This window comes from Ictidomys tridecemlineatus, chromosome 1, assembly GCF_052094955.1.
Source record: "Ictidomys tridecemlineatus isolate mIctTri1 chromosome 1, mIctTri1.hap1, whole genome shotgun sequence".
In the NCBI taxonomy this organism is placed as follows: domain Eukaryota; kingdom Metazoa; phylum Chordata; class Mammalia; order Rodentia; family Sciuridae; genus Ictidomys; species Ictidomys tridecemlineatus.
Genome location: NC_135477.1, coordinates 139,772,578 through 139,783,206, shown reverse-complemented (window position 1 = coordinate 139,783,206; position 10,629 = coordinate 139,772,578).

The window sequence follows — 10,629 nt, the reverse complement described above, 5'->3', positions numbered from 1 at the left end:
TCTAAATGACAACATTAGTCACATAGGAGACACATTAAGAATCCAAACAGAGTATAACAGTGAATATTCAGTGCTGTTTTTATGATGATTTAAGTGGAAAGTTGTACATTGGATAATAAAGAACATGAACCTTCTTGATCTGAGACTTTGAAATCTCTGTTAAAAGCCAAGAACACAGATCTATTTTAAAGGATTTATTTATGAATTTTCAATGAAGTTTAGATCTACACCTAGAATCTGTTGATCATGTGTTGATCCTGCCCTTTCACAGTGTATTTCGAGTACTCATGCCACCGATCCCCTCATTCTTGCCATATTGTGCCAGAGATCCTGTATCTGTTACGATTTATTTTCTACTCAAATTCTTCAGATTGTCCCTCTATTTAGAATTGTATTTTGTTATGATGTCAAGACTCAATGGAAAAAACCTAGTTACTGAGGGTCTGACATCTGCAATAGCAAATTATGATCTGTGTCCTCAAAGCCTGATAATATTTGGTGTATTAAATTGGCACTCAATAATTGCTTAAAAAATGAAGAATATTAGTCCAGATATGGCTTATGGATGGTTATAATCTTGGTTTTTGCTACTAGTTGCTGTGGCAATTGCTCTAGTCACCCTTGGTTAAATAGTGCAAACCATTTTCTGCCATGTGAAGAAGGCTGATTTGTGTTTAGGGGTTCACTCAGGTAGCAGCTTCTAAGGACCTCCGAACCAGGCCTATCCTATTGTAGTCTATCCAAGTGTGTGAGCCCATTCTAACTTCAGTTCTCTCCTTGTCTTCTGTGCCATGTTTCCATGGCAGCCATTATGCCCTGAAGCTTTTTTCCTAAAATGTAACCTATTACACCTGACATGGTCTTCAATATTTTATAAGATGGATCTAAAAATGAAATATACGTTGCACATTGTAGTGAAAGAGAAGAGCCAGGTATGTACAAACTTGTGTGTGAGTTCTGACTGTGTAACTGTCAACAAGTTGCATAATTTCTGTGAGGTTTGCTTTTTTCATGTGTGAAGTAAAATATTGAGAACTCATGTTTTGTTTTGTTTTTTTGTAGTCAGAATGGAAAGTTAAAGCCTTAATCGCAGTACATTGGCAATTGTACATATTCAATAAATTCAGTTCCCTCCCTGCTTTCTTGGAAAATCAGTCTAGGAAGCCAATTGCATTGTATAGACATTTTCCATTTTCAGAATTCCAGAAAGAAACAAAGAAAGAGTTCATATTTTTAGAGGATATTTTTTCTAATGTGATGGGAAATTTTTCTAAGATGTGAAATGTAAAGTGAATATTTAATGTACGTTAATCTTTTTTGAAGTCTCATCTCTTGGATTTAAGATTATAAGAGGCAAAGCCATAGGTTAGTAAAGATCATTGTTACTGCAGGATGGGAAATGTGACAACTACAAGCATGGTACTTCTGGTTAACTTTACCTGGAAGATGTTTGAAAGATTTCTTCAGATTCTTGGCAGCATTTAACAGAACCCAGCACCATTAAACTAGCAAGAATCATTTAGAAGGTGTTGAAAAAGTCACAGCACTTTTTGAAGATTAAAGAGTCAGACTTTACATGCTGTTAATGTTGATTCGCCAAGGAAGAGCTTGCCAAAATCACAGCTTAGGATTTTAGGAATTCTCTAAACAGAAAATGCATCTTCAAAACACTCTAGCTGTCTAAACATGGCAACTGCCCACTTATAGGCACAGTTTATAGTGAGAGATTATACAGATGCAAATAAAAGTTATTTTACACAGTCTATTATCTCAAGAGCTTCTAGGATGCTTCAAATCAATCATCATCTCATTGATGAGTTCATTGTCATATAATTTTAAGTGTTTTTTATTATATTATGTTTGGCATCTTGGGAAGAATAGTAACTAATTCTTGTCTTTGTATTCTGTTTTTGTGCCAAAAGTTTAGAACATATCCACAAATAAGGTAGAGAGTGACAATTATCCATTTTATACATAAAAGTGAATTTAAATATTGTGTTAGGGTTTTTTTTTTTGTTTGTTTGTTTGGTAGCTGTGACCAAATGTCTAACAAGAACAACTCAAAGGAGAAACAGTTTATTTTGACTCACAGTTTCAGAGGTTCAGCTCACGGTTGGCCAATTCAATTGCTTTGGGCCCAAGATGAGGCAGATCACCTATGTGGAAAAGCTCAGTAGGAGGAAGTGGTTCATCTCAAAGCAGCACCAGGAAGCTGAGAGAGTGAGGGGGGAGTGGCTGCTGAAAAGATGAACCCTCCCAGGGTACAACCTCACTGAACCATATCCTTCCATCATGCCTCACCAGCCTAATATCACCACAGAGACCGTTCAAACTAGGATGGACTGATTAGATATAGCTCTCTTAATCTATTCATTTTACCTCTAAATATTCCTTCATTAATACAGGAGCTTTTGAAGGACACTTCACATTTAAACCATAATAGATGTCAACTAACAGCATGTTTCTAAGCATGCTCAATCAATGCATGACTGGATAATCTGAGGTCCACTGTAATAGGGCAAGCCTGCATATACTGATGAGCAAATCTAGAAAGCACCTCTCTGTGGAGAAGTAGATCTATAAAAGGGTGATTGCCTAGAGTTCTTCCTTGCATTCAGGGCATACTCATTTTCTTCCTGGAAATTCAGCAACCTTATGCAGAGTACAGGAATGGGGCAGAGAAAGGACCACAGTATAATTCTTGAAGAAATCTCATGAAAGAATGATCACAGGTTAATGACCCTGTAGCATGACATCCAATTTGGTTCTTAATACAACATAACAGGCAATCCTAGAACAAGGAGACAAATTGGAACCATAATTTAGACGTACTTGAGTGTCAATGAAGGCATCTGAGCACCATAGCTTCTACAGGCTTTCCTTTATTATCATGTAAGCTCAGCCATGCATTAACTGCATTTACAAATAGGTTTTGTCCAGAGAAAGTGTTCTCAGGTTATTTATTCTGCAATAATTTTGGAAATGAAATTCTGAATGCATTCACCTTTCAAAGGGAATACATATATTGAGAAAAGCAGAGGACCAAACATATCATTAAATATATCAGTATCATCAATATATCAGTAAACTCATTGGAGGCAGAAATCATGAGTTACGCTTCTTTGTGGACTCTCTTCAACTCCTGTGAAATCATCCAGTTTCCAGAAAATGCTTGTAGTTGTCACACATGTACTTATTTTTAATACTTCTACTCAGTACTTATGCATTTTTACATCTATCTATCAGCCTACCTACCTACCTACCTACCTACCTATATGTATTTTAGGTGATAAGGTTGAGAACATTCTATTTACTAGAATTCCTCATATAGTATGCATCATATTTGTTTGAACATTATCCTTGATAAGCGCATTAAAGATAGAATTTGATTGCAAAACTGTTAAATAATATTAGCATTTATTAATCTACTCTCCATATGATGAAAATTTTTGTTTTGAATACTGAATGGTATAAATACAGGGGAAATGAGAGAGGAATGTATATAACTAAGAGAAAATGTAGGTATAAGCTCACATTCTCCAGAGTTTTTCAGCATTATTAAAATTTTCTAAAAATCATGACAAGCTTGTTGAGTGCTTTGTGAACACAAATATTTAAGATAAATTTAAAAAAAACATGTTGTGATAGAGCAGCACATAAAAATTTTAGAAACTATAGATAGGAGGTAATTATCAAGGCTTAGAAAAAATTAGTGAGACTTAGGATTTTCTGAGGGCTTCATGGTAATCTTATTTTGTTCTTAAGGACTGGAGGGGCTCCAGCTAACATTTCATCTGGGCACATGTGCATGACTACCTGCCACAGACGAGTTCTCCCTTACTCTGTGATGTTCTCGACAAGAAACAAAATGGATTTGACGTCTGTGGAATTACTGAACCAGAGCCAGCAACTTATACACAGTTACTGCCTGTAATACTTGTCTCCGCTTCTCTGCAACATGAACATAGATGTGACTCAGTAGTGATTTAATAACCATGCATCTACCCTTAGGAGAATTCATATGGGCCTGTAATGTCACTTGCTACCGCACAGACATCAGCAATGGAACTATTGCAGGGAGAATTGTTCTGTAGGCCTGCAGGAGAAGGAAGAGGAAATGGATTAAATTTCAGTGCACATTCCAGTCGGGGACGGGAGTGATTCTGTTTTTCTTATAGAGAAAAAGTATTTTGTTTCTGTAGTTGGATTTCAAAGATGTACTTTTCTAATAAGCAAGGCTGCATGGAAATTGTAGATATTATGTTACAGATGCACGGACACAGATATGTACACCACACACACACACACACACACACACACACACACAATTTTTCCAGAATGAAATTCTTTAGTTCATCAAGTTTTGTTCAGTAAGTAACAAAACTGATGTGAAATTTGATGAGTTTGTAATAGAAAACAGCAATGCGTGAGCACCCACGTCTGTGCTGATGGTAGGTACTGCACTCACATATGCTAAAGTGAATCCTATTTAACCCACTATTAAATCCTCTTCTTATGGATCCATTTACTAATATAATTCTTCAAGATTTTTAATTTCTTTCAATACCTAATAGATCAAAGAATGTTTAATTTATTGAATTAAGAAACATTCTATGATTTAAAAAATTCTGTATGATTTCAAAATATTGTAAAGTATATTCTGTATTTAATATAAAGTAGAATTTCTTTCTTGAGCTATTTTTATGACTTTCTTTCTCCTTTTTTCCCCTCACTCAATTAATTTGTTTTCACATCAAAAAACTCTTATTTAGGACAGAGATCTCTCACACTATCTGGCATAAATTATGGGATTGGCAGCAACAAACTATCTGTTGAAGTGATTTATGTTGGTAAAAGTTTCCTCCTGGTTTCAAAGGTTTTTTTTTTCCTATTGATTTTCATAACATTCTATCTAACTTATGACAGAAGGCACACAAACAATCATTGAGTGTAGCCATAGAAATAATCATTGAATGTAGATTTATCACATATATTAAACTTATGTAAATCTACATTTGTATACTTTTCCCATAACAATAAAATTATAATAATTTAAATAATACAGATTATTCTCATCCTGGACCCCTTCATAGGGGAGTGAGATGTGTGAGTTGAAAACCTGCTATCTCACTGCCAATTGCAATTCTGAACATCATATCTTGGTATAAACCCATAGTGCTAACTGTAGTTTTCCCTATTGCAGAACACAAAAATGTCAGTCAACTTTAAATGGTCCTCAACCAAAGAACTAATGACTTATTCCTAATGGAAGTAGCATAGCTCTTATTTAACAATTAAGGTTGCTAGGGAATGTATTTTAAATGTTGCATTTTCCTGAAGCATTTCCAAGAGCCCTTTGATTCTTCATTGCAGAATCTAACTTATCATAAAATGAGACTGTATTATGCAACTCACCCCTCAGTACATATGGGTATGCTTACACATGTACAAAAATAAATGATAAAAAGTTTGCATTCATAGTGGTATATATTATATTTTATATGCAAGCATATTATAGTTATGCTCAATTTTATTTCACTGCATATATTTCATGTGAGGGAAATTTCCAAGTTTTTTCAAGCATATTTTGAAAAACTGAAATATTCAAACTGTACTCAATTCTCCCCTGATACCCATCATCCATGAAAAATGTATAGGCACACAATTTGATGATGTCCATGGACTACTTCTTATAGGATCCAAGATACCTATGGCTTTCATGAAATTGAGAGATGTTATGGTTTGGATGTGAGGTGTCCTCCAAATGCTCATGTGTGAGACAATGCAAGAAACTTTGGAGAACAAATGATTGGGTTATAAGAGTCTTAACCTGATCAGTGAATTAATCTCCTAATAGAGATTAACTGAGTGGTAACTGAAGGTGGGTAGGATGTGGCTGGAAGATCTGGGTCATTGGGGGCCTGCCTTTAGGTGCCAAAGCCAATGTCTCGGCTTGGCACCAGAATCACGAGCCACCACACACCTTTGTAGGTTCAAACAGCAAATCTTTATTCCCGCTCTCACACCGCCTCCACACAGGTCCAGGGGCAATCGCGTTCTGCCGTCTCCCGCACAATTCACCTACTCCACGAGGCTCTCTCCAAAATCCCATTTTAATCTCACGAGAACTCAACGGGAACAAGCAGCAGGAACACCCTAATCCCAGCAATAATCTTCAATCTCCAACTTCCCTAAAATCCATTATCTTAAACTGGCAACGCCTTAAACTCAAGGAGCCGGTTACTTCCTCAAACCTGATCAGCTCTAAACCCGGATCCGCCTTGGTCCTTGAGCAAGGTCACCTTATTAAAGCATGCATTCAATGTCCCATCGAATGTCCTCTAAGCAGCATGGGGTACGCTTGGCAAGGAAATTTCGATGCGTCATTCCTACTTGGTAATGGCCCTCAGCATTCAGGGTGTGTATTTGGTGATCTGAGCTTAGTCTCTCTCTCTCTCTCTCTGCTTTTCTGATCATCACGTGAGCTTCTTCCCTCCACCACACTCTTCTCCCACCATGTTCTGCCTCACCTCAAGCCCAAAGGTTTGGTACCTGCTGTGAATGGATTGAGACCTCTGAAACTGTGGGACTGAAAATAAACTTTTCCTCCTCTACAATTGTACTGGTCTGGTCTTTTAGTCACAGCAGTGAAAAAGCTGACTAAAACAGGAGATTTGGGGAGATGACCTGAAACCAGTTTCCTACTCTGGGTAAGTCTAGTGCCCTTTGCCCAAAGATAGACCAGTACCATCTGACTCTTTAAGCTTCCCATGGAGCTCAGGCTACCTCAACAGAATCATGGCTTTTCTGGCCAGTACATTAGAGGTAAGTGAGTACAAAGGGAGAGAGCTTCCAACAGCTCACATAGCATTTCACTCTCATTCACCACCTACCCTCACTTATATTTTGCTTCTGTCTCTGTTAGCTCATCCATATTCCCTGCCTACAGACTGCCTGGCAAGGGAAGTCGTCTCATATGTATTCACATGACCAACAATGTTTCTTTTTCATAAACATTTTGAAGTGAGACTTTCTTTTACAAAGAGAAGACAAAAGCTCACTGAAGCCATTTATTTATTTATTTTGCAGTGCTGGAAATTTAACTCAGGACCCCCCACATGCTAGGTAAGCACTTTACCACTGAGCTGCATTCCCAGCCCAAAGCCATTTATTTGTTACAATTGTGCCTCCTTTAACTCACAGTGTGATCCTGGACTTCAAATTTTCCTGGAAGTGGTTCCAGAATCTCCTTAAATCTGCAGATGTCTAGCTCACACTGGCATTGCTCTCCAAATTGTTGGGGCTTTGCAGCTTGTAGCAAATGTTGGCAAAGTGTGAGAATTTAATAGAGTTTAGGTGACCTGATTGAAATTCCATGCTGGATCTCTTGTTATATTTTTTAATAGACTTTTTTTTCCCTAAGAGAATGTCAGTTTACAACAAAATTGAACATAAGACACACAGATTTTTCATAACTCCTTTCCAAATGCAGATATAGCCTTCTTGCGCCATCCATATCTGTGACCAAAGTGCTACATATGTTACAACTGATGAATGTACATTGCACATTATGACCCCAAATTCATAGTTTATGTCAGGGATCATTCTTAGTGATGTTCACCCTATGGCTTCAGATAAAAGTACAGTAACATGGTTCTACCATGAAAGTATCATACAGAGTAGTTTTACTTTCCTAAAATATCCTCAATGTTCTGCCATTTTTTTTCCTCTCTTCCTCTCCTCTGCTCCCTGGCAACCACTGATCTTTTTACTGCCTTCATGGTTACACTTTGCCATAATGTCATATAATTTAAATGACACTGTGTTTAATTTTTCCAGATTAACTTCTTCCACTTAGTAACATACATTTACCTTCTTTCTTTGTCTCTTTCCAGCAGTATTTTTATCTGATACTTCTCTTTCTTAATTATGTTATTGAAAAACAACAATCTTTATTAAAAAAAAAGATTTTAAAAAAAAATTTAAATGGAGCCTCATTGAATTATTGAGAATGGCCTAGAACTTGGGATCCTCCTACCTCAGCCTCCCATGTTGTTAGCACTGTGAGACTGTACCACTATGCCCAGCCTGTTTATTTTCAAATTAAAACATTTTTAATTCTTTTTGTATATGGGATTAAACCCAGGGACACTTTTCTACTGAGCAATATTCTCTGTCCATTTTTTTATATTTCATTTGGGTCAGGGTCTTGCTAATTTGCTTAGGGTCTCTCTAAATTGCTGAAGCTGACTTTGAACTTGTGATTCTCCCTCAGCCTCCCAAGCCCATGAGATTATAAGCATGCACCACTGTGCCCAGCTAAATCAAAACATTTTTAAAAGGTTATTTTATTTATTATTTTTTAATTAATTTTATTTATTTTTTTAATTTTGAAACTCTCACAAATTTGCAGAACGATTGTATATGTTATACAAGGAATTTTCTGGGACATTTTGAATATATCTATGGAAACACAATAAAACCACAAAACTCAGGAAAATTTACTATTCACTTTGGTTCACCACTGAAAAATGGAATTAAATAATTCCAATCCCCATTCAAATTTCACCAAGAATTTCTAGAAAAATCTTTATTAAAAAAACCCACAAAAAAACAATAAAATGATTCAGTTCAATATCAAGCACTGTAGTTTTATTTATTGTTTCTCTGGTCTTTTTTTAAAAAAATATTTTTGTGTAGTTGTAGATGGACAACATGCCTTTATGTATTTTTCTGTTTTGCTGAGGATAGAACCCTGTGCCTCACACGTTAGACAAGTGCTCTGCCACTGAGCTACAGCCCCAGCCCAGTATCTCTGATCTTAATCAGTTTGGAAGAGTTTCTCAGCATCTTTCACTTTATTTTTAATATCTTAAAAATATTTTGGGCCAGTTTATCATTTTTTTGTGTATTTGCTCTTTTTTTAGAATGTTTATCAATTTGAGTTTTTCTGATGTTTCATCACCATTATATCAGGTTATTTACTTTGACAGGAATGTTACAGACACTGTTGTTCTCAGTTAAATCTATTAAGTGGTGCATAGTTTTAATTTGTTCTATTACTAAAAATAATGGTACTTAATTATCCATTATCTACCTCACTTTTCCATTTTAAATGGTCTCTTTCCTACATTTAAAGCAATATGAATTTTATGGAAAAATATTTTAAAACTATGAAATTTCTTCCCTCTTCAAGCTGATATGCTTTTTATTTGATTAAACAATTTGTAATCCAATGTTATCATTTTGTTTTTGCATTTCAGGATATGCAGTTGGTTGCTAATCAAAACAAACAATAATAGCCCCTTGAAACTGACATTTGTATCCTTTTAGAATGTCTCTATCTTTCTTTAAGCTCTTCTTGGATTTCAGGCTCCACAGAGGGTTCCAGGTTCATTTTGTGCTTCCCTGCATCAGCAATGGAATTATTCATATCTATCTATAAAGAACCTTAGTTCTTCTTATAGCAGGATTTATTCAGAAGCCAAATATAGATTCTAGAGGTGCACATTCCTATTGCCATGTTGCTACTTCCAGGACCTATCAGTAGACAGAACTAAGAAACACACACACACACACACACACACACACACACACACATTTATTCATTATATGTAATTTCATATACATTCTATTTTCATGCAAGAAAATTATATGTAATAAATTAACATTGATAGTTCTAATTCAATACCTCAGAGTTCATGTTAGCTTTTTAAATTTATTTTTATTTTCAGTTCTTTCTCAAATTATGAAAATCCTGACTTCTATTATCCTTCAGAATTATTTAATCAATGAATTCCCATGTATGTAACCAATCTCTCATCTCCATGTCTGCTGATCCACATGTGGATACACTTTGAACCCTGTGTTGACTAGATCATCATCATGGCATTATTTTCTACTATTTTGAAATATGCTGCTTTCTTAGTGTCTCCTCATTCTTCTTAGCTTGCATCTCTCATATCAGAGTGCCTCCCCACATCTGTCTGTTCCCATGCATAGGCTCCTTCCTCACCCTGTTTGGAATCTGACAGCTTATGCTGGGCTGATTCTTGTATGGATGCCATTCTGACCTGGCTTGGTTCTGCCTCCACACATAGGGTTATTCCTTGGGCAGACACCTTTCTTATTCTATTTCATACCCAAAACTCTAAAGCAGGACATGGCATTCCATCCTCACCCTGTTTAATATCTGGTTCCCTGAACTAGACTCTTATGACTTCCCATGGCAAACTGTTCAAACCCACACGTGCTGAGTACATGTTCTTGTCACCATGCTTTGCCTGATTCAGCACTCTATCCTGGGCCACCACAACATCCTCATCTCTGTTGCAGGTATGACTTGCTGTGCTTCATTTAATGGCTTGATGAGTAAATTATTCAGGGAGGGAAAAGAAGAGAGAGAAAAAGAGGAAGAGTCAGAGTTCATGCATATTTTTAAAAACATATCAATTCTTTGCTTGGTCAAGATATAACAGAATTTATATAGGAAAATACAAGTAATCTTAAATACTTTCACTGAAAATAAGTAGTATCTGAAAGCTCATAGATCTTATATTTTTATATTTATATTTTCAATCTAGCTTATAGCCTGGAGTATAGCAAATATTTATATTTAATGAGTTAAAA